This window comes from Martes martes, assembly GCF_963455335.1.
Source record: "Martes martes genome assembly, chromosome: 12".
Taxonomy (NCBI): Eukaryota; Metazoa; Chordata; class Mammalia; order Carnivora; family Mustelidae; genus Martes; species Martes martes.
In genome coordinates this window covers 3,457,206-3,479,976 of record NC_137900.1, presented here as the reverse complement: position 1 = coordinate 3,479,976, position 22,771 = coordinate 3,457,206, and the positions used below count along the sequence as shown (strand labels likewise).

Below are 22,771 nucleotides of genomic sequence, written 5' to 3'. Positions count from 1 at the left end.
TTGAGATATTCTAGATACAAGTCTTTTGTTGGATTTGTGGTTTGAAATTATTTTCTCCCACCTGATAGTTTGCCTTTTTGTTCTCTTTTACAGAGTGAAAGTTTAAAATTTTGACTGTGTTCAGTTTATTAATGTACCTTTTTATGAATCATGCTTTTTGTGTCAAGGATAAGAATTCTAAGCCTAATCCTACTTGTCTTAGGTCTCAAAACATTTTCTCCTTTTTTTTTTTTTTTGTTTGTTTCAGGTGTAGAATTTAGTGACTCATCACCTACATACAACACCCAGTGCTCTCACAAGTGCCCTCCTCAATACCTATCACTCACCTAGCCCATCCCCCACCCACCTTCCTCAATCAACACCCCACCCCCACTCCCCCACCCCCCACCCCCGCGTTTGTTCTCCACAGTCAAGAGTTTCCTATGGTTTGCCTACCCCCTGCCTTTCTCTCTCTCTCTCCCTCTTTTGGTAGAAGTTTTTTGCATTACATCTAAGTACGTGATCCATTTTGCGTCAGTTTTTATATAAGGTGCGGGGGTTAGTTTGAGATTCATTCCCTTCCTCCCCAGGAATGTCTAGTTGCTCCAGCACTATTTGCCAAAAAAGCTAATCTTCCATCGCAATACTTTTGCACCTTTGTCAAAATCAGTTTGGTGGGCACCTGGGTGGCTCAGTGGGTTAAGCCTCTGCCTTTGGCTTGGGTCATGATCTCAGGGTCCAGGGATGGAAGCCCACATCGGGCTCTGTGCTGGGCAGGGAGCCTGCTTCCCCCTGTCTCTCTGCCTCTCTGCCTACTTGTGATCACTCTCTGTGTCAAATAAATAAAATCTTTTAAAAAATCAGTTGGGTATTGTAAATAGATCTATTTTGGGATCTCTATTCTATTCTATGCATCTGACCTTCTGCCAGCATCACACAGTCTTGATTACTGTAACTGTATATTCCCATAAATTCCCACTTTCTTATTCTTCTTTTTAATTGTTTTAGCTATTTAGGTCCTATGCCTTTCCATTTAACTTTAGAATAAATTCACAAAAACTTGCTGGGTTTTGCTAGGAATTGCATTGAACCTAACAATCAATTTAGGTAAAATTGACATTTTTATTGTGTTGTTTTCCAGTTCATGGTCACAGTGTATCTCTTCACTTATAGGAGTTCTTTGATTCTTTATATCAGCATTTTATAATATTCATCATACAAATTCTATACCTGTTTAATCAGACTTATATCTAATTATTTCAGTTTCTTTGGAAAAACTGTAAATGGTATCATGGTTTTAAATTTGGTTTCCAAATGTTTGTTGTTAGTATATAGAAATGCAATTCATTTTTGTATTTGATTTTGTATACTATTACTGTGCTGACTTTCTGCTGTACATTTTATAGTTTTGGGTTTTCTGATTAGTTCTGTAATCTATTCTGAATTAATATTCAATATGGTAGGAGTTATGGATTGAAGTTCCTTTTTTTGTTTTGCATCTAGGTATATAATTATTCCAGCTCTATTTCTTGAAAAGATTATCCTTTATCCATTGACTTGCCTTCATATCTTTGTCAAAACCCAGTTTTCTGTATATACATGGATCTATTTCTGGACTCTCAGCTCTGTTCCATTTACTATTTGTCTATCTTGTTGTCAACACCACACTGTCTTGATTGCTGTGGCTTTCTAGTAAGTCATGAAATTAGATTTTCTTAGTCTTCAAATTACAACTTCATTCTTTTTTTAAAAAAGTAGTTTAGATTCTTATAGATTTTTGCATTTCCATATGAATTTTAGAATCACCTTGTCAATTCCTAAAAAAAAAATCTACTGGTATTTTGGTTGGAGTTTTAGTGAATCAGGAGATCAATTTAGGGAGAATTAACATCTTAATAACATTGCATTTTCCTATATATGGACAAAGTATTCTTAAAATGTATTTTTTTATTATGTTATGTTAGTCACCATACAGTACATCATTGTTTTTGATATAGTGTTCCATGATTCATTGTTTGTGTATAACACCCGGTGCTCCATGTAGTACATGCAGTCCTTAATACCCATCACCAGGCTAACTCATTCCCCTATGCCCCTCCCCTCTAAAACCCTCAGTTTGTTTCTCAGAGTTCATAGTCTCTCCTGCTTTGTCTCCCCCTCTGGTTCCCCTGCTTCATTGTCCCCTTCCTTCTCCAAATGTCCTCCATGCTATTCCTTGTGTTCCACAAATAAGTGAAGCCATATGATAATTGACTTTTCTGATTGACTTATTTCACTCAGTATAATCTCCTCCAGTCCCATCCATATTGATGCAAAAGCTGAGTATTCATCCTTTCTGATGGCTGAGTATATTCCATTGTATATAAGGACCACATCTTCTTTATCCATTCATCTGTTGAAGGGCATCTCAGCTCTTTACACATTTTGGCTATTGTGGACATTGCTGCTATGAACATTGGGGTGCATATGACCCTTTTCACTATATCTGTACCTTTGGGATAAATCCCATTAGTGTAGTTGCCAAGTCATAGGGCAGCTCTATTTTTGACTTTTGGAGGAACCTCCACACTGTTTTCCAAAGTAGCTGTATCAGCTTGCATTCCCACCAACAGTGTGAGAGGGTTCCCCTTTCTCCACATCCTCTCCAACATTTGTTCTTTCTTGCCTTGTCAATTCTTGCCACTCTAACTGGTGTAAGGTGATATCTCAATGTGGTTTTGATTTGAATTTCCCTGATAGCCAAAAAATAAATAAAATAAAATAAAATATCTTTCTTTTTAGAGAGGGAGGTGGGGGGGAGAGTCAAAGGGAGAGGGAGAGAGAATCTTAAGGAGACTTCATGCCCAGCATGGAGCCCAACACAGGGCTTGATCTCACAACCAAGATCATGACTTAGAGCTGAAATCAAGATTGGATGCTTAACTGACTGAGCGACCCAGGTGCCCCTTAAAACGTCTTTTAAAAGCAATGTTTTATAGTTTTAGACCTTTCAAATATTTTGTCATATTTATCTGCCAGCATTTTGTTTTTTATTATAAATATTGTAATAAAATTTTAATTTCTGATCATCCTTTATAAAAATGTTCATTAAGGAAACGCATTTTTTAAAAATTTTTTTAGCAAGTTGCTAGACTTATTAGTTTCCTTGGAACTAATCATTGAATTATCTAGATGGATGGTCATGCCATTTGTGAACAAAGACATTTTTACTTTTTTCTTTCCATTCTGGATGCCTTTTATTTATTGTTTTGCACTTATTCCACTGTCCTCCAATTCAGTGTTGAATAGAAGTGGTGAGAGTGGACATCCTAGACATCCTTGTCTTGTTTTTGTTTTAGGAGACAAAGGTTTTATTCAGTATGATATCAACTATAGGTTTCACATGTTGAGAAAGTTTCCTTCTGTTCATAGTTTGCTGACAGCTTTTACAAATTATGAATGTATTGGATTTTGTCAATTAATGTTTCTGTGTCTGTTTAAATGATGTTTTTTCTCTTTCAGCTTACTAAAATATTAATATTTTACATTGAGTTTCAAATGTTAAGTGAACTGCATTTCTGGGATAAACCACTTGTTTTGATGTATTATTCATTTAAAAATCTTAACACTGTTTTTTTCAATCTTTACTTTTTGTGTTTGAATTTGAATACTTCCTGTTGACTTATCTTGAATCTATCTATTCTTTCCTCTGCTATATCATGCTAGTAAGTCCATTGAAAGATTTTTTTTTTTTTCTTCTCTGATGTATCTTTTATTTCTAGCATTTCTTTTTGGCTCTTTTTGGAGGAAAAAAAAAGTTTAGAGCTGTATGCTAAAATTCCCCACTGTTCATGTTGTCCTCTTTCCACTAGATTCCTTAAAATAATCATCATAGTTATTTGAGTTTTTGTTTGTTCCACTATTGGGGCCAATTCTGGGTCAAGAGTCTTTTCTGTGTTGAAGCTGACAGCTGTAGAGACCACTGCCTCCCATTTCTTATAAGACCCTGAGTGTCTTAGAGTCCCTTCGGTCCTCCCACTGTCCCTCAGAGTCCAGCAAACACTGCCTCCCCACTTGGCCAATTCTCTTGGTTCCCTGACCTGTCCCCATTCTGTGGACCACCACTGCCCCAGACCCCATGTAATGGCCAGAGTCCCTGTGGAGTTCTGTTTCCCTTTCCTTTTTTGTCCCCACTCCCCCCCCCCCCAGCGGTCTATGAGTGTCTGTGCCTCAGAGGGACTCTCTTTTAGCTCCGTTCCTCTGTCCCCAGTCTTTCCCGAGAGCACTCAGTGAAAGCCTGTTGAAAACAGCCGTGTGGTGTCTGTACACTCCCTTTACATCTGGGGCAACTGAAGATTCTGAATTGTCAAACCAGCCCCTGTTCGGCCCTCAGAAAGTCTTCCTACCCATCTCTCTGGCACCCTCCTCCTCTTCCGGCTGCTCTTGCACTGGTAGAGTAACGGCGGTGCCTTTTCTTTCAAGAGGACCCTGTCACTTTCTGTGTTTTAGCTGAGTAGGTTTCTTGGTGACCTCAGCTTTTTGAGGGGCTAAACCATCATTTTGTTGTTGTTGTTTCAATTTTTTGTTTAAATTCTAGTTAGTTAACATATAGCATAATATTGGTCTCAGGAGTAGAATGGAGTGATTCATCACTTACGCACAACACCCAGCGCTCATCACAAGTGCCCTCCTTAATCTCTGTGGCCCTCTAGCCCCTCCCCCACCCACCTCTCTCCATCAACCCTCAGTTTGCGCTCTATAATTAAGAGCTTCTTATGGTTTGCTTATCTCTCTCTCTCTCTCTCTCTCTCTCTTTTTCCCCTTTCTATCATTTTTTTAAACCTATGATTTTGTAGAGTACCTGACTCTTGTTGTTGTTATTGATCTTAAAGGTAAGATAGATAGGTTCCTCAATACTTTATGTCCTAAACAGGAATGGAAGCTCTTGGTGTCTCCTCAGTCCCAGTCCCCGTGGATGCTGAGGTCCAGGGACATTGTCACCCCATCATCCTGCCGTCCTTCCCTTTTGCTTAAGCTGAGGAGGGTCTGGCTGACGTCACTGCGACCCCGCAGGCCCTGACTAATAGCAGCAGGAAAGGCTCTGTGGAATGTTGTGGAGGAGTGGCGCTGCCCGCTACCAGAAATGCCTCTGCTTCTCTTCTTGCAAAGCAGGGAATTTAAATTCTACTCACAAATCTCTCGGGAGATTCTTCTGGAATCATGGATGTGAATGAGCTGTGTAACATGTACATACATATATTACTGCTAATGATTAAGTGCTTTTCCCCTGAAGCTTCAATATCTGTGGAATCCCAGTCTTCTCTCCATTGGAACTTGCACATTTTGGTTCAGGGCCATCACTTGAAGTTTAGATCTGATCGGTGTCCTGGACGAACACTTTAGGCATCTGTGCCTGGGCTGTTCTTATTATAGATGTGGCCTGTGGATTCCTGCTACCGACTCTTATCAGCCGTGTGGTGTTCGAGAAATAGTAAAACATCCAGAAGCCCCAGTTTCTTTATTTGTAAGAGATAAAAATAGCACATAATCCCAGAGTGATTGTAAGAATTAAATACCATGTTTGTGATGTGTGTTTGTCACACTGGAACTGACCCGCCCAAGACCGTGTGGTTGGTTTGCATCAGGTCTCGGCTGGCACCCTGTCGGGGACACCTACGGCATTGTTTGGAGGCACCGAGTTCTGTGGTCTCTGAATATCTTCCCTGGGCTCTCTGCCTCGCCTTGCCCTCATATTCCAAAAGACCGTGCATTTCAGGTCTCTCCCCTGCACCCAGACCTTTGCTTGTTCTTCAATGCCAGGAGCTCTCTCCACATTGATTATATTAGCGTTCGGGTCTCCTGACAGTGCTGCACAAAGCTTACGTCTCTGTCAAGCACACCTAATTCTTATGTTTAGCTCACGCATTCTCTGGCTGTGCTTGAACAGTGGGCAAGCTAAGGACAGGCAAAGACAGAGACGGCTGTTGCAGGTTGTGTGGGAGAGAGCATTTCTGGTGGGAAAATAATGGGAGCAGAGGCCATGGGACAGGTGGGCAGGGTAGCGTGTATATGAAGCAGGGCACAGGCTGCTGGGGTGCATGAAAGGTGTGTATTGTGGAAGGTGCTAGAGTATCATCCACAGCTGGACTGTTTGAATGGTAAGCAGATCCAGGACCCCTGGCTCTTATTAGTAGTTGAAGAGGAGGCCACCAGAGCGGTTCAAAAGGAAAAGACGCGAGCATCTGCATTCCCTGCCGGACGTCTTTCTCCTGGTTTTGCTCCAATCATGTCAGAGGTCACTCAGTCGGAGTAGATTCTAAATGTTCCCCTCCCTCTTCATTCCCCTTATGGGCTCCGCAAGACCCAGCCCCACCTACCTCCAGAGAGATGACACCTGCACTTACACTGCTGAGACTGAAGACCCGAGAAAGGCACAGGCTGTGACCACAAGGTCTCAGCTTCTCCTGCTTGTCCACATAGATCTCTCTGTGCCTTAGTTTCCTCAACTGTGAATTGGGGTTAACAGCACCTACTTTGGGGGGTTCCTATGTGAATTAAAGGAGATAATGTAAGAAAAGTGCAGAGCACAGGGTCTGGCATGAAGCCAGCCTCCGGGAAAGCCTTCTGCTCTGGGCCTCCCTTGGCCAGGCTTCCCTCTCGCATGTCCCACTCACAGACAGTGTGGTCTGAGGACACAAACCACCTCTTCTCTCCCCTTGTTCAGTATGTGGGCATCGCCCGAGAGGAAAGCTGCTCCATTTCTGCCTTCAGGAAATCACAGGTGACCCATGAGCAGCACAGAACTGCAAAGACTGGCAGTCCAGGTTTCTAGCTCAATCAGGGGTATGTGGAAGGATAGTCCTTCCTTCCTCTGTGACCTCGGTGGGTTTGCTAGGATAGCCGTGTGATGCAGAGGAAGACACAGTCTGCATCTAGTGACATCTTGTGACAGCTCTGTGAGTCACTGCGGGGGAACTTGGGCATACGTCTCCACTTCTCCCCTCCTGTGTCTTCACTGAAGTTGGGCTGAAGGGAGGGGTCAGTGAGAGAATACAGGAAAAGTGCTGCACACTGGCTGGCCCTGCCAGTGCCCAGTGGGGATGGCCTTCTCCCACTTGGATTCCCCATGAGACTTGACTGAGGGGAGGAGCAATCAGGATAGTCAGAGGCTCCTTCCTGATCTGGAGCCTTGCTGTGATCTGGACCTCTGTGATGGGGAAGGAGTTCTGTGACATCCACATGCCATGTGTCTATCCATCTTGGGCCAGTTCCTTGGGTCTGTATGAGAGAGGTTCTACAGAGAGTCTAAACACAGCACTGTCCAGTAGAAATATAATGTGAATCACATGTGTAAGTTCAGGTTTGCTAGTAGTCACATTAAAAAAAAGTAAAAAGAAAAAAAGTGGAAATTTTAATTTTATGTAAACCAGTATATCTAAAATATTGTTTCAGTATGTAACCAATGTAAAAGTATTATTAGAGATACTTTATGTTCTTTTTTCATATACAGTCTTCAAAATCCCGTGAGTATTTTCGTTTAAAACAATCTTGATTAGGATTAGCCGCATTTCAAGTGCCCAAGAACCATTATGCAGCTAGTGGCTACCATGTTGGACAGATTCAGCATCTAAGACGGGGCCTCCAGGAACAGAGCCATGCTGCCACCTGGTGGTTACACCATCACATAGCAGCCTGAGCACCCAACCTGGGCCAGGGCCTGCAGGGCGCCGAAGAAAAGTTATTGCTTCCCACCCTGCGGTGCCCTCAAGCTAGTGTGACAGAAAAGGCGGCAGAAGGAACCAAACTTCAGAGGCTACCCTGGGATTTTGAAAGACTGAGGATGATAATCAGCCAGGGAGGAGAGAAGGCCCTAGGTGCAAGGAGTCATTTCACAGATAGGGAGATTAAGGGGAATGACCTGCTTAGGGTCATGTTATAAATAAGCAGCTGCCCTGAGGGGAGGAAACCCTCACCAGGACACCAGCGCCCCTCACCTGGACCAGGGAAATTGCTTTTAAAAATTCTCTTTCTTTCCTTCTTTTCTTTTCTTTAAAATTTTATTTTTTCAGTGTTCCAAGATTCATTGTTTTATGCACCAAACCCAGTGCTCCATGCAATACATGCCCTTCTTAATACCCACCATCAGGCTCACCCAACCCCGTACCCCCCTCCCCTCCAAAACCCTCAGTTTGTTTCTCAGAGTCCACAGTCTCTCATGGTTCATCTCCCCCTCTGATTTCCCCCAATTCACTTTTCCTGTCCTCCTCCCAATGTCCTCCATGTTATTCCTTATGCTCCACAAGTAAGTGAAACCATATGATAACTGACTTTCTCTGCTTGACTTATTTCACTCAGCATAATCTCCTCCCAGTCCCGTCCATGTTGATACCAAAGTTGGGTATTCATCCTTCCTGATGGAGGCATAATACTCCATTGTATATATGGACCGTATCTTCCTTATCTATTCGTCTGTAGAAGGGCATCTTGGCTCTTTCCACAGTTTGGCGACTGTGGCCATTGCTATTGCTTTTATGAACATTGGGGTGCATATGGCCCTTCTTTTCACTACACCTGTGTCTTTGGGATAAATACCCAGTAGTGCAATTGCTGGGTCACAGGGAAGCTCTATTTTTAATTTCTTAAGGAATCTCCACACTGTTCTCCAAAGTGGCTGCACCAACTTGCATTCCCACCAACAGTGTAAGAGGGTTCCCCTTTCTCCACATCCTCTCTAACATTTGTTGTTTCTTGTCTTGTTAATGTTGGCCATTCTAACTGGTGTAAGGTGGTATCTCAATGTGGTTTTGATTTTAATTTCCCTGATGGCTAATGATGATGAACACTTTTTCATGTCTGTTAGCCATTTGTATGTATTCTTTAGAGAAGTATCTGCTCATGTCTTCTGCCCATTTTTTACTTGATTATCTGTTTTGGGAGTGTTGAGTTTGAGGAGTTCTTTATAGATCTTGAATATCAGCCGTTTGTCTGTAGTGTCATTGGCGAATATCTTCTCCCATTCCGTGGTTGCCTCTTTTTAAAAAATATTTTATTTATTCATTTGAGAGAGAGAGTGTGTGTGTGTGAGAGAGAGAGAGAGCATGAGAGGAGAGAAGGTCAGAGGGAGAAGCAGACTCCCCATGGAGCTGGGAGCCCGATGTGGGACTCGATCCTGGGACTCCGGGATCATGACCTGAGCCAAAGGCAGTCGCGTAACCAACTGAGCCACCCAGGTGCCCATTTGCCTCTTTTTTTTGTTGACTGTTTCCTTTGCTGTGCAGAAACTTTTTATTTTGATGAAGTCCCAATAGTTCATTTTCGTTTTTGTTTCCTTTGCCTTTGGAGACATGTCTTGGAAGAAGTTGCTGTGGCCGATGTTGAAGAGGTTACTGCCTATGTTCTCCTCTAGGATTTTGATAGATTCCTGCCTCACGGTGAGGTCTTTTATCCATTTTGAGTTTATCTCTGTGTATGGTGTAAGAGAATGGTCGAGTTTCATTCCTCTACACATAGCTGTCCAATTTTCCCAGCACTATTTACTGAAGAAACTCTTTTTTCCACTGGATATTTTTTCCTGCTTTGTTGAAGTTTATTTGACCATAGAGTTGAGGATCCATATCTGGGCTCTCTACTCTGTTCCACTGGTCTATGTGTCTGTTTTTGTGCCAGTACCATGCTGTCTTGGTGATCACAGCTTCGTAGTAAAGCTTGAAATCAGGCAACGTGATGCCCCTAGTTTTGTTTTTCTTTTTCAACATTTTCTTAGCAATTCGGGGTCTTTTCTGGTTCCATACAAATTTTAGGATTTGAACTCTAGTTGTAATATCCTACTAATGTCTGTGTTGATTAGCTCCTGGAGTCAGTACTGTCTCTTGTTCCTTTTTTTTTTTTTTTTCCATTTTGTCATTTTGTCCAGAGAAGAATAGATGAATGATAGAGCAAAATGCTAAAAGGGTAACTGCAACCTTAGAAAAACATACACTAAACAAATCAGAAGAGACCCAAAACTGGGGAGAAAAGAAGAAAAAAAATGGAGAATATGATCAGGTTGGTGAAGAGAATAGAGCCACACACTAGATTTTGGGTGTACTTTGGTGTGTTAGAAGAAACTGCCTCCCAAAATTTTAAAGAAAGAAAAACATATATATACAAAAATAAGGGTAAATACAATGAAAGGATGGACTACGAATCTAAAAATGAAAATTTAAAAATATTTTTAAAAGGAATTGATAAGAAGTTAGTTGAAAAAAGAAAGAAGAAAAAATAAAAAATATGATCATGTGGATGAATAGAACAAAGCAATACACTAGATTTAGGGTGTATTTTGGTCTGGTAGAAGAATCTGCATCCCAAAATTTTAAAGAAAGAAAAACTTTTACATATATATATAAAATACAAAAAAATAAGGTTAAATACAATGAAAGGATAGAATATGACTGTTAAAAAGAAAATTTTAAAAAATTTTAAAAGGAATTGGTAACATAAGAAGTTGGTTAAAAAGGGAAAGAAGAAAAATTTTAAAAAGAAATAGAAAAAGAAAAAATAAAGAAAAATATAAAAATTAACTTTGAGGGGTGCCTGGGTGGCTCAGTTGGTTGGGCGGCTGCCTTTGGCTCAGGTCATGATCCCAGCGTCCTGGGATCGAGTCCCGCATCAGGCTCCCTGCTCCACAGGGAGCCTGCTTCTCCCTCTGCCACTCTGTCTGCCTGTGTTCTCTCTCTCTCTCTGACAAATAAATAAATAAAATCTTTTAAAAAAATTAACTTTGAAAGACTAACTAATCATGGGGGAAAAGCTATGAATTCTATGTGCTGTATTCCCTAGCTCTGGAGTTCCCCAGTTCTCATTGATCAATGAACTTGGTCTTGGCTGGATGTTCTTGCTGATCTTCTGGGGGAGGGGCCTGTTGCGTGATTCTCAAATGTTTTGCCCAAGACAGAACTGCACCGCCCTTGCTGGGGGCCAGGCTAACCAGTCTGCTCAGGTTCACTCTCAGTAGCTTTTGTCTCTGAAAGCTTTCCGTACAGCTCTGCAGGATGAGAGTGAAAATCACGGCCTCCCAATCTCCAGCCCCAGAGGAGCCAAGAGCTCAGGGGCCTCCCTCCTCCGTGTGCCCTCAGAGAAAAGCAGTCACTCCTGTCCCCCTGGTCTCTGTTCACACTCCAGAACCACCTGGCCCGTGACCGAGCATTTCTGTCTCTGGCACATGACCCTGTTTGGAGTCTCCAAACCCAGCAGATTCCTGCCACGCTGCTTTTCCGGTGGAGGAAGGTGGATCTCTCCGGATCTGCCACTTGTGGGGTCGCTGCTTGAAGAGCAGTGGCCCACCTGTGCCAGAGATCATGGTTTATGGCAACCCTGAGCTGAGAGCTCACTCCTCCACGCAGTCTTTGCTACTGGCTTCCCCGCTCCAACACCTGGGAGCTCTGCCACGCTCGGGCATCCATGGTCTTTCTGTGACCCCGAGGGTCCTGAGACCACAGTGTCCCAGCAAATATTCCACCCCCCACTTAGCCACTGGAGCAACATCCCTCACAGAAGTAGACTAATGATCTGGAATGTGTCTGGAAAAGAGTGATCCCTTGGGGTGTCTTAGTATCGCCATGCCCTGTGATTAAAGTCCATGAAGAAGTACAGCAGTGCCATCTAGACAGGACCGCCACGGGCTCAAACCCTTCAGCAATGAAGGTCTGGGTCAGCCCACCAGGCAAAGAACCATGACCAGCTGAGATGTTTGCTAAGGGCAAAGGGACTATGGAATACATAGTGGCAAAGGTAGTTATCAATGCCAGCGACAGCCATGTGAGCGGTTACAGAAATGAGGACTGTAGTTGCCCTGAATGTTTTTTCCTTATTTTGTTATGAACATGTTAGTGTGCTGTGTGGATGCATGTGTGTATGTACACATAATATGGTATACTTTGTTCTTGGCGCTCTCTTATCCCCTTGCCATATAATGTAAGATGCATTGACTTTTCATTATAGCATTTAAATATTAGTTTTACATTATGGTATTTAAGTTATAGGATATTAAGGAGAAGAGTGAACATTATTTAAGATCTTTGCATCATCTTCCAGAAAAAGGGATAGTGTCTTCATTTGTATGCAGGATAATTGTATACTGGCAGGAGGTGTGACCATATTATTCCATATTTATGCATGACTGAGATATAAATTTTCTAAATATTGTTATTTTGATAACCCAAAGCTGTTTTGCTACTTCTGGGCTCTTGTCCTCTCCAAGTTATACAGTGAAGCCCATGGAACATAGGAAGAAACTCAGTATTGGTTCCTCCCTCATAATCCTTACTTCCTCTACTCCTTCCTGAACTGTAGTTTCCTTCACCACGTGGTTCCCCTATCTATGTTCCCGCTGCCATCAAAATGTCCACTTCTCCTTGGACCATAGTTATAAGGTTGCTAGTTATATTCAAAGTCACTGTAATTTCCACTTGCATAATTTCTTCCTACATCATTGTCAAAACCACCTCTGTAGCCCCCACCCTGTTCCCACACCTGTATCTCCACCACTATATCTTCATTCTTGTCCTTTATAAGCATGCTGCCTCCAAAAATGCCATCTCCAAATCCTCTTCCATGCCCATTATAGCCATCCCTAAATCCGTGTCTTCTTTCATACCCATCAGAACCTCCTCTAATCTTGCCTCCTGATCTACTGCCTCTGCATCAATCCTTCGAGGCAAAATGCCTTCCACTGCAAGTCCTAGAACTTTGGATTCCCTGCATTTCTTGTCTGCACAAACACTTTCTTACTTCTGACCACAGAAGATGGTTAGTATGTCCACAGTACAGTTTTATCCACAGGATCATGATCACCAAAATAATAAAACCAATGCCTCTCTTCTTTCCAGACTGCCTATCAGTAATGATCTCAAATGGTATCAAGTTTTCCATATTACTTGCGTAGTTTCTTGGGTGATGTTCCTTAGTATCTTCTTTAATTCCACCACAGTTAGCTTCTTCATGGTTACATGAGCACCAGGTCTTCCAGATTTCTCTTGCTACAGTGCATTTTGCCTCGACCACTCTCCCATCAATTAAATGAGAACTTGCAGCCATGACAGCACCAACCTCTGCCGTGTATGAGAAAGTTACAAAACCCAATATTCTTGAGCTCTTGCTTGAAGGATTCCTTATTATCACAGTCTGCGAATTTTCCCCGTGGCTTGCGGTAGTTCCTCAAACTTTCTTTTGTGGTTTCAAAACTTAAGCCACCATTAAAGAAGTTCCAGAAATGTCTCTCCCCTCTCTCCATGGCAGACTCAGTCACTTCAGCTGGACTTTAGCCAGAGAGCTGAGAGAGACCTCTGCCTACGAGCACGAGCTTGTCCTGGTGCTGCTGTCTTGAAACCTTCTTTTCTTGTCTCTGCTTTGGTGTAATTCATACAAAAGCCTTCCATACCCCAGGGTAGTTTTCAAATTCATTTATACATCATCATGTTATGCCTTTGATTTCTTTTTACATTTGTTTTGTGAGCCAGCGTTAGCTTCCCACAAATAACTATTTTCTCAAGCATTTCAAACTGATCTGAAACCATTCTCTCTCACTTTTCCTCTCTCTCTTTCTACTTCTCCCTCCCTGGTTGCTTTACTGACTTTCCCTTTAGTTCCGTTCAGCTAAATTGTACCATTATCACACCGATTATTACAGTATTAGATTAAAATGCTAGTAATGCGGGAAAGTTCCTCCTGGGTTTTGAGCTCTGCTCTCTTTGTGTTCCAGCTCTCCGGGGTTCATTCAGCACCTGTTTTAAGGCTTCGTTTTTTTCCAGGACGACTCATTCAGCCTTCGGTCTGACTCCTTGTTTGGAATTGGACTCTTCTTACTGGAACTCTGCTAGCCCTTGGTTTGATCCGCGGCAAGGCTGTTCCTGTTGAAACTGTCTTGTTTTGCTGTTTTTCTTTATGTTCTGGAGAAAAACCTCTAAGAAATGGGACCTCAGTCACCAAAGTACTTTGAGGGTCCCCCGCCACATACAGACATTGGGACTCCCGCTGGTTTTATGTTTAAAAAGACTATAGTCCTTCCTTACGTGCACTGACTTAACCAAAAGTAATTTGTCTATTTTTTTTATTTGAACATAGTTGGCACACTCTGTTATATTAGTTTTGGGTGTACAACATTGTGATTTAAAAACTTTATACATTATGCTATATTCCCGACCATTGTCGCTACCATCTGTCACCATACATCACTATCACAATATTATTGACTATATTCCTTGTGCTGTATCTTTTATTCCCGTGATTTATTCATTCCATAATTGGAAGCTTGTATGTCCAACTCCCCTTCACCCCTTTTAGCAATCAGTTCACCCTCTGTCTCTCTGGCAACCATCAATTTCTTCTCTGTATTTATAATTCTGATTCTGCTTTTTGTTTATTCACTTTTTAAAGATTCCACATATGAGTGAAATCATATGGTATTTGTCTTCCTCAGTCTGACTTATTTCTTTTAGCATAATACACTTTAGGTCCACCCATGTTGTGAATGGCACGATCTCATCTTTTTCATGATTGTGTAATATTCCACTAGTTGTATGCGTGTATGTATGTATACATACCACATCATCCTCATCCATTTGTCTATTAGTGGACTCTTAGGTTGCTTCCATAACTTGGCTATTGTTGGTAATGCTGCAATAAACATAGAGATGAACGTAACTTTTCAAGTTAGTGTTTTAATTTTTGAGGGTGAATAGTCAGTAGAGGAATTATTGGATCATGGAGTATTTCTATTTTTAATTTTTTAATGGAACCTCGATACTGTTTTCCATAGTGGCTATACCAGTTTCTCTTCCCACCAACAGTGTATGAGGGTTCCTTTTTCTCCACATCCTTGCCAGTACTTGTTATTTCTTGTCTTTTTGATTTTAGCATTCTGACAGATGTGAGGTGATATCTCATTATGGTTTTGACTGGCATTCCCCTGATTAGTGATGTTGAGCATCTTTTTATGTGTCTTTTGGCCATTTATCTGTCTTCTTTGGAAAAATGTCTATTCAGGACATTTATTTATTATTTATTTATTTAATTGGATTGTTTGTTTTTTGGTGTTGGGTTATATAAGTTCTTTATATATTTTGGGTATTAACCCATTATCAGATATATCATTTGCAAAATATCTTTTCCCATTCACTAGGTTACCTTTTTGTTGGTGGTTTCCTTTGTTATGCAAAACCTTTTTATTTTTATATAGTACCAATAGTTTACTTTGGCTTTTGTTTTCCTTGCCTTGGGAAGACATGTCTAGAAAGTACAGATTTCCCAGAATTGAAGTAGACAACATCTGACCAGACAGCTTTTCCATAATGTCTGGACCAGGCTAGTACACCTTCTTCTTACTGTTGTTTCTTTTCTCTTTTGTAGGAAGACAGTACCCCTTTCTGCTTTATCCAACTCTATCCAACTGAAAGGAGGGGAATATCTTCTTATTGTGTGTGTGTGTGTGTGTGTGTGTGTGTGCGCGCGCGCGTGTTTTAGAAACAACCTCATTATGATCCCAGGACAAGTAAATTTCACTTGTATTCTTCTAAGGGTTAGAAGTTTCAGAATCCACAAAAGTCTTCTTTCTTCTGAACTATTAACTGACTTTGGATCCTTATCCAAATTCATCATCTCTGAATTTACAGGCTTATAAGCTGTATTATCAATAGCATATTTGGTCCCAAACAGTTCTTTTGAGATAACAACACTGTTTTAGAAGTTGCGCTGTTTTTGCAAAAAGTTCATCAGCTGTTTCATATTTATATCTGTATGGTATCTTCCCAAATGTACTTGGTTAATTCTTTGAGTGTGCTCTTGCAGTATCCACTAAACAGCTTTTGTGGTTGCCTTTTTAAAAAAGCTTTTATTTATTTATTTATTTGAGAGAGAGAAAGAGAAAGTACAAGCAGGGACAGCTGCAGGAAGAGGGAGAAGCAGACTCTCTGCTGAGTAAGGAGCCCAATGCAGGGTTCGATCCCAGGACCCTGGGATTATGACCTGAGCTGAAGGCAGATGCTTAACTGACTGAGCCACCCAGGCATTCCACAGTGGTTGCTTTAAGCAGAAACTTCCAGGAAGTATACATGATCCCATGTTTGTCTTCATGAAAACCATTCTCCCCTAAGTTGGAATAAAGGCCAACAGATATTTCCTTTGGCTACTTTCAGACCTCAATTCCTGGTTTAGAACCATTGTACAATTTGGAATTGTTATGTTACTTCTGTTGTGTATAATTAAGTTTCGTATTTTATTGCGTGGGGAAACTTAAAGAAAAACCTTTCATGTAACCAAAAAAGCAATGCTGGCTCAACCCTTCAAGATGATCTTCAACACTTATGATCTTGAGAAGATACGGACTTCAGGTTCGAGTACCTGAGAGTTCTCCCTCTTAACCTTCCTTGTTACTCAAATGGGGCCGTAAGTGTTTTCCACCTGCTACGCATTTTCCCTCTGACGTAGGCCATGACAACCAAGAAACATTTTTCCTGGCATCTAGGGACAAAACTACTAAACATAAAAAACCTGACACTTGATCAACAGTGCTTTTGAAGAAAAATCTTGATTGAAAGAGGGAAATGTGAAAATAAAAGGAAACCTCATTTAGAATGGAGCCCCCCCCCCCAAAAAAAAAAGATTGGAGCCAAGAGGCAGGGAGGGGGAGCTCTCAATTCCTATCACTCAGGGACAACTGCAGACAGAATAGGAAAAAATACTACTTTACTACACGAGGAGGAGTTAGGTAGTTTTCCTCCTCCTCCCCACGCCCCTGTAGCAGCCCAGCCACTGAGAGAGATGGTCACAGCTCAGCCAATGAGAAGCAGCTACACTTCCAACTCCTGGTTCTCTCCAATGGACTTTTAGGTTTTTGTTTTTGTTTTAAAAATTTTATTTATTTATTTGACAGACAAAGATCACAGGCAGGCAGAGAGGCAGGCAGAGAGAGAGGAGGAAGCAGGCTCCCCGCTGAGCAGAGAGCCCGATGCGGGGCTCGATTCCAGGACCCTGAGATCATGACCTGAGCCGAAGGCAGAGGCTTAGCCCAATGAGCCACCCAGGCTCCCCATGGACTTTTAGTTTTAGAACAGCCCCTCCCAAGGCCTCCTTCTTCCTTAAAAGCACTTGCTCTCATTTGTTCCTGGACTTGATGGTTTTGCTAAAACCTGCTTGTGTGGGATTGCAATTCTTCATTTCTCAGTGAACCCGTTTTTGCTGTTAAAATGACTGGCAGTGTGTGATGTGATGTGATGTGATGTGATGTGATGTGATGTGATGTGATGTGATGTGATGATTAGTAGGCTCCACCCCCAGCATGGAGCCCAGCGCTGGGCGTGAACTCTCAGGCTGAGATCAAGACCTGAGCTGAAATCCAGAGTCCCACACCTAACTGAGCCGCCCAAGTGCCCCCTGGCAGTTTTATTTTTAAAGTTAACAAGTTTTTCCTCATTTTTTCTCTAATTATTTTTCTATGAACTTCAGTATCTTCTTTAAAAAAGAACAATGCCAGTACGTTTGGCATTTTTTTTAAGGAAGTTCGTTCATTTTGCACTGTTATTTAAGTGTAAACACGGCTGAATCTGCAGGATGGAGGACAATTACACACCCAGGTAAGCATTTCTTTATTAAAAAATACAAGGGCCCTACACATTAAAAAGATTTTCTGCTCACCCGAGCCACCCTTCTCTTGTACGGGAAAGTCTGTTTGATTTTACTTCCTGATTCTTCACAATTTCCGCAAAAGCCTGAAAGACTGTAAATCAGTCCCCGGAGTTGAGGGGTGCAAGGGAGTGCAGCGGGCAACTACCACATGGGGTCGCCCGAGGCCCAGGCTAGGCGTGAGGCGTCAGCGCATGCGCGCTGTGCTCGGAGGCACTGTGGGTATTGAAGCTCCTCGCCCGGGGCACCGTGGGTACCGCAGTCCCGCGCCCCGGAGCACTGTGGGTAGTGCCGTCCCGTGCCGGCCGGCGTCGCTGGTCCCTGGAGGTCGTCCTCACGCGCTTGTGGTAAGCGAGTCAGCCGCCGGAGCGGGGGGGGACGCCGGGTGAGGGCGAGCGGGGCTGGTTTTCCCGGCAGGGCCGGAGCGGTCCACCCGGGAGCGGCTGTGGGCGGGAGCTCGGGCGCGCGCAGTCCGCGGGCTTCGGGTCCCAGCGTCCCGTCCCGGAGGGGTACGCGGGCGGTGGGCGCGTGGGTCCCGTGGCGTTTGGCCCCATGCGCCCAGGTCTTGGCGGGGAAGATCGGCCTGGGGCGAACACCCGGCTTTGCCTCGGTGGTGGGGGCAGCCGGGGCAAGAGACTCGGGTCAGTGGCCTCGGGCCCGTGGACCCCTGAGGGCCCTGGAAGGGTCCAGCGGGGTCCGATCCCGGGTTGCGTGCTGCGTCCTGCGGTTGTCTGGCCCATCCGGGAGGCTGGGGCGGCGCAAGTGGAGTGGGGTCCGCCGTCCGGGGCACTTTCCTCCAGCGCCTGGCGGGGCTCACCCCCTGGATTACTGGAAGTGGGGGAAGCAATGGAGGTTCCGACCTCCGTACTGAAGTTCTTATTTTTAACTTTCCTTAAGAAAATGAGACCCGAGCATACCCAGAAGTGGCTGTGAAGTTCATGGGTTCATCACTCAGATTAGCGAGTTGAGAACCCTATCCTTTCTCCCTCAGTCGGCAACCCCGAGTGTACGTCTCTTTGGGCAGTGCCCCTGTCCAGGGGGCCCGTGCCAGGCTTGCCATTGGAAACTCCCCATCCCCCTCCCCACGCTCATCCTGCCCAGAACCCCCCAGCTGTCCCGTTGGGAGAGTTCAAATCCAGGTCTGCCCGTTTTTCACTGACTCATCCTGAGCAAGTACTGAACCTCCTGGAGCTGATGTGACTGTGGAAAGAGTTAAAACTTGTGTCTGACACATGCTAAGTGATTGTTAACGTTCATGTGTGTTTTTACTGAGCCCCATGGGCATGTAGAGGATTCATATACTGGGGATCAGCCTGAATTCAGAGCAGGTTTGCGCTAAGACCCACACCCTCTGTTCCCGAGCCTGTCCATCCCTTCCCTGCCTGCTTCCGAGGCTTCTGGAAAGTGGAACCCAGCTGCGGGCTTGGCAGTTTAGCCTGCTCTCTGGGCGGGGAGAGACTCCTGAGGTGGGAGCTGCTTCTGGTGTGCCCAGGTGGGCCCTGGAGCAATCTGCCCTCCCCCACCACATCAGGGGTAATTAATTGCCTGTTAGGGAGGGGAGAATTCCTAAGGGCCAGGCAGCCCATCTCAGGTGGGTGCCACTTCCTTGTGTTCTTGTGGTGTCACCTTTGCCGTGTGTGTAACATTCCCCGTGGGGCTCAGAGCTGCAGGTGGATTCCCAAGAAGCCTGGCCTGTTCGTGAAAGGACACGTTCCTGGGGCACATGTCTCTGCCTTCATTCAGGAGCTTTTCAACATCTCCATACATTCACTCTGCTGTATTCTCAGGGCCTTGGCAGTGCTAGCAAAACAGAGATGGGGAGAAATGCTGTTTTGAGAACAGTAGTCTTGTATTGGCCATATTTTTATTTCCTCAGCCATCTTGCACATTAGGTGGGAGCATTTTCATTGTGTAGAACGGTAAATGGTGCAGTAGAGGATTAAATAACTTTTACCTTGGAGGTAGCTGTTCTTCACTTTCAAAGTTAATGAACATCTAAAAAGAGGTGCTCTATTTTTAAAGATTGTCTCATACCTCTAAGTCTGATTAAAAAACATTCATTTTCTTCTGATCCTGGTTCTCAGCCCCTATGGACATTAACAGGAATCAGGCCACCCCGTGTTTGCAGTCCACATATCCCCAGCCTTTTAAAGTTTCTTCTACTTTCCTTATTTTGGGGGGGTGTGAAGGGAGATGGAATTATTAAATTTAAAATGTATTATGGAAATTTTACAAACAGCCAAATGTAGCAAGAATATTGAAAGAGCATCTCTGTACCCCTCACTTGGCTTCAGCAACTGTCACCATTCTGCTCTTCCTCCTCCTTTTTGGTTTTCTCTGATGAAGTATTTTGCAGCAAATCCCAGATACCACTTTAACTGTGAATACTTCAATATGCATCTCTTATGAATAAGGAATTTTATAAAAATTTACTAAAGTGTAATTAACATAGTTATATTACTTTGTGTACAACATATTCACTCAACAACTCTATGTGTTACTCATGCTCACCATGATAAGCCTAGTTACCATCTGTCATTATACAATGTTATTACAGTACTACTGACTATTCCCTATGCTGTACTTTTCAGCTCTGTGACTTATTTATTTTATAACTGGAAGTTTGTACCTCTTAATCCCCTTTTTCTATTTTGCCCATATCCCCACCACCTCCCCTCTGACAACCACCATTTTGTTCTGTTGATGAGTCTGTTTTTTGTGTTTTGGTTCGTTTGTTTTGTTTGTTCTTCATCCATTCATCTATTGATGGACACTCAAGTTACTTCCATGTCTTGGCTATTGTAGATAAAGCTATAATAAACATAGGGATGCATGTATCTTTTTGAATTAGCGTTTTCATCTTCTTTGTGTAAATACCCAGTAATAAGTTACTGGGTCACATGGTAGGTCTATTTTTAAGTTTTCTAGAAAACGCCATACTGTTTTACACAGTGGTTGTACCAGTGTATCTACTTGTATGCCCACCAACAGTGTGTGAAGGTTCATTTTTCATCAGATCCTTGACAACCCTTGTTATCTCTTGTTTTTTTAATACTAGCCATTCTGAATGGTGTGAGGTGATATTTCACTGTAGTTTTAATATGCATTTCCCTGATGATGAGTGATGTTGAGCATCTTTTCATGTGTCTGTTGGCCATCTATATTCTTTGGAATAATGTCAGTTCAGGTCCTCTTCCAGTTAAATGTTTTTTGGTGTTGAGTTGTATAAGTTCTTTATGTATTTTGGATATTAACCACTTATTGGATATATCATTTGCAAATATCTTCTCCCTATTCAGTAAAGGTTGTCTTTTTGTTTTGTTGATGGTTTCCTTTACTGTGCAGAAGCTTTTTATTTTAATGTGGTCCAAATAGTTTGTTATGGCTTTTGTTTTTCTTGCCTGAGGAGGCATATTTATTTATTTATTTTTTAAAGATTTTGTTTGTCAGAGAGAGAAAGAGAGTGAGATAGAGCATGTGCGTGTGCACACAACCAGGGAGAGTGGCAGGCAGAGGGAGAAGCAGGGTCACTGCTGAGCAAAGAGCCCAATGTGGGACTTGATCCCAGGATCCTGGGATCATGACCTGTGCCAAAGGCAGATGCTTAATCGACTGAGCCACCCAGGCCTCCCTGAGGAGGCATATTTAGGAAAATACTGATAGCTGATGTCAAAAGAAATTACTGACTCTGTTTTCAGTATAGTACAGCATAAAGAATATGAACATATGTACAGCATAGGAATTTTATGGCTTCAAGTTTCACATTTAGGTGTCTAATCCATTCTGAGGGCCTTTCTCTTTTTTAAATTTCAATACAATTAACATCAGTGTTATATTAGTTTCAGGTGTACATATAGTGATTCAGCAATTCTCACTGTTACTCAGTGCTCATCAGGATAAATGTATTGTTAATCCTCTTCACCTGTTTAACCCATCTCCCTATCCGCTTCTCTGGTAATCATCACTTTGTTCTCTATAGTTCAGAGTCTGCCTTTTGGTCTCTTTTTTCCTTTGTTCATTTGTTTCTTAAATTCCACATACAAGTGAAATCATACGGTATATGTCATTTTCTGACTGGCTTATTTCACTTAGCATTATACCCTTTAGATCCGTTCATGTTGTAAATGACAATATTTCATTCTTCTTTATGGTTGAGTAATTCCGTGTGTGTGTATCACATCTTCTTTATTCATCTGTCATTGGATAATTAGGTTGCTTCCACATTTTTGCTTTTGTAAGTAATGCTGCAGTAAACATAGGTGTACATATATCTGTTCAAATTAGTGTTTTCATATTCTTTGGGTAAATACCCGATAGTGAAATTACTGCATCATCTGTTCTATTTTCACTTTATTTCTTTGAGGGACCTCCATATTGTTTTCCACAGTGGCTGCACCAGTTTGCATCCCCACTAACAGTACAAGAGGGTTCCCTTTTTCTCCACATCCTCCTCAACACTTGTTTCCTATATTTTTTATGTTAGCCATACTGACAGGTGTGAGGTGGTATTTTGCTGTTGTTGTTGTTTTTAATATTTTATTTATTTATTTGACACAGAGAGAGAGAGAGAGATCACAAGTAGGTGGAGAGGCAGGCAGAGAGAGAGGAGGAAGCTGGCTCTCCACTGAGCAGAGAGCCTGATGTGGGGCTCAATCCCAGGACCTTGGGATCATGACCTGAGCCACCCAGGCGCCCCTACAGTACTGTTTTGATTACTACAGCTTTGTAGTATATCTTGAAATCTGGGATTGTGATACTTCCATTTTTGTTCTTTCTTAAGATTGCTTTGGCTATTTCTGGGTGTTTTTTGTTTGTGTGTGTGTGTGTGTGTGGTGTGTAGTTCCATACAAATTTTAGGATTATTCTAGTTCTATGAAAAAGGCTATTCGTGTTTTTGTAGAGATTGCATTAAATCTCTAAATTCTTTTGGGTAGTATGGACATTTTAACAATAAATGTTCTTCTGAACAATGAGTGTGGACTATCTTCCCATTTGTTTGCATCATCTCCAGTTTCTTTCATCAGCGTTTTATGGTTTTTGGAGAACAGGTGTTTTACCTCCTTGGCTTAGTTCATTCCTTGGTTTTATTAATTTTTAGGCAATTGTAAGTGGGATTGTTTTCTTAATTTCTGTTTCTGCTACTTTGTTATTAGCG

General features: G+C 42.5%; 1 protein-coding gene across 4 annotated transcripts in view; it reads left to right on the top strand.

Annotated features, from left to right (window-relative positions):
- The window catches only part of ZNF169 (zinc finger protein 169), a 79,472-nt gene that overhangs the window by 9,690 nt on the left and 47,011 nt on the right, over nt 1-22,771 (top strand). Inside the window, exon 1 of one of the 4 annotated variants that reach the window (XM_080820327.1) lies at nt 17,829-17,963. The exons of 2 other annotated variants lie outside the window; for them this stretch is intronic. The gene's annotated coding sequence lies outside the window, so the exon portion shown is untranslated. Of the gene's footprint in view, nt 1-17,828; nt 17,964-22,771 lie in introns of those variants that run through there. One more of the 4 variants, XM_080820325.1, reaches the window with a different exon arrangement.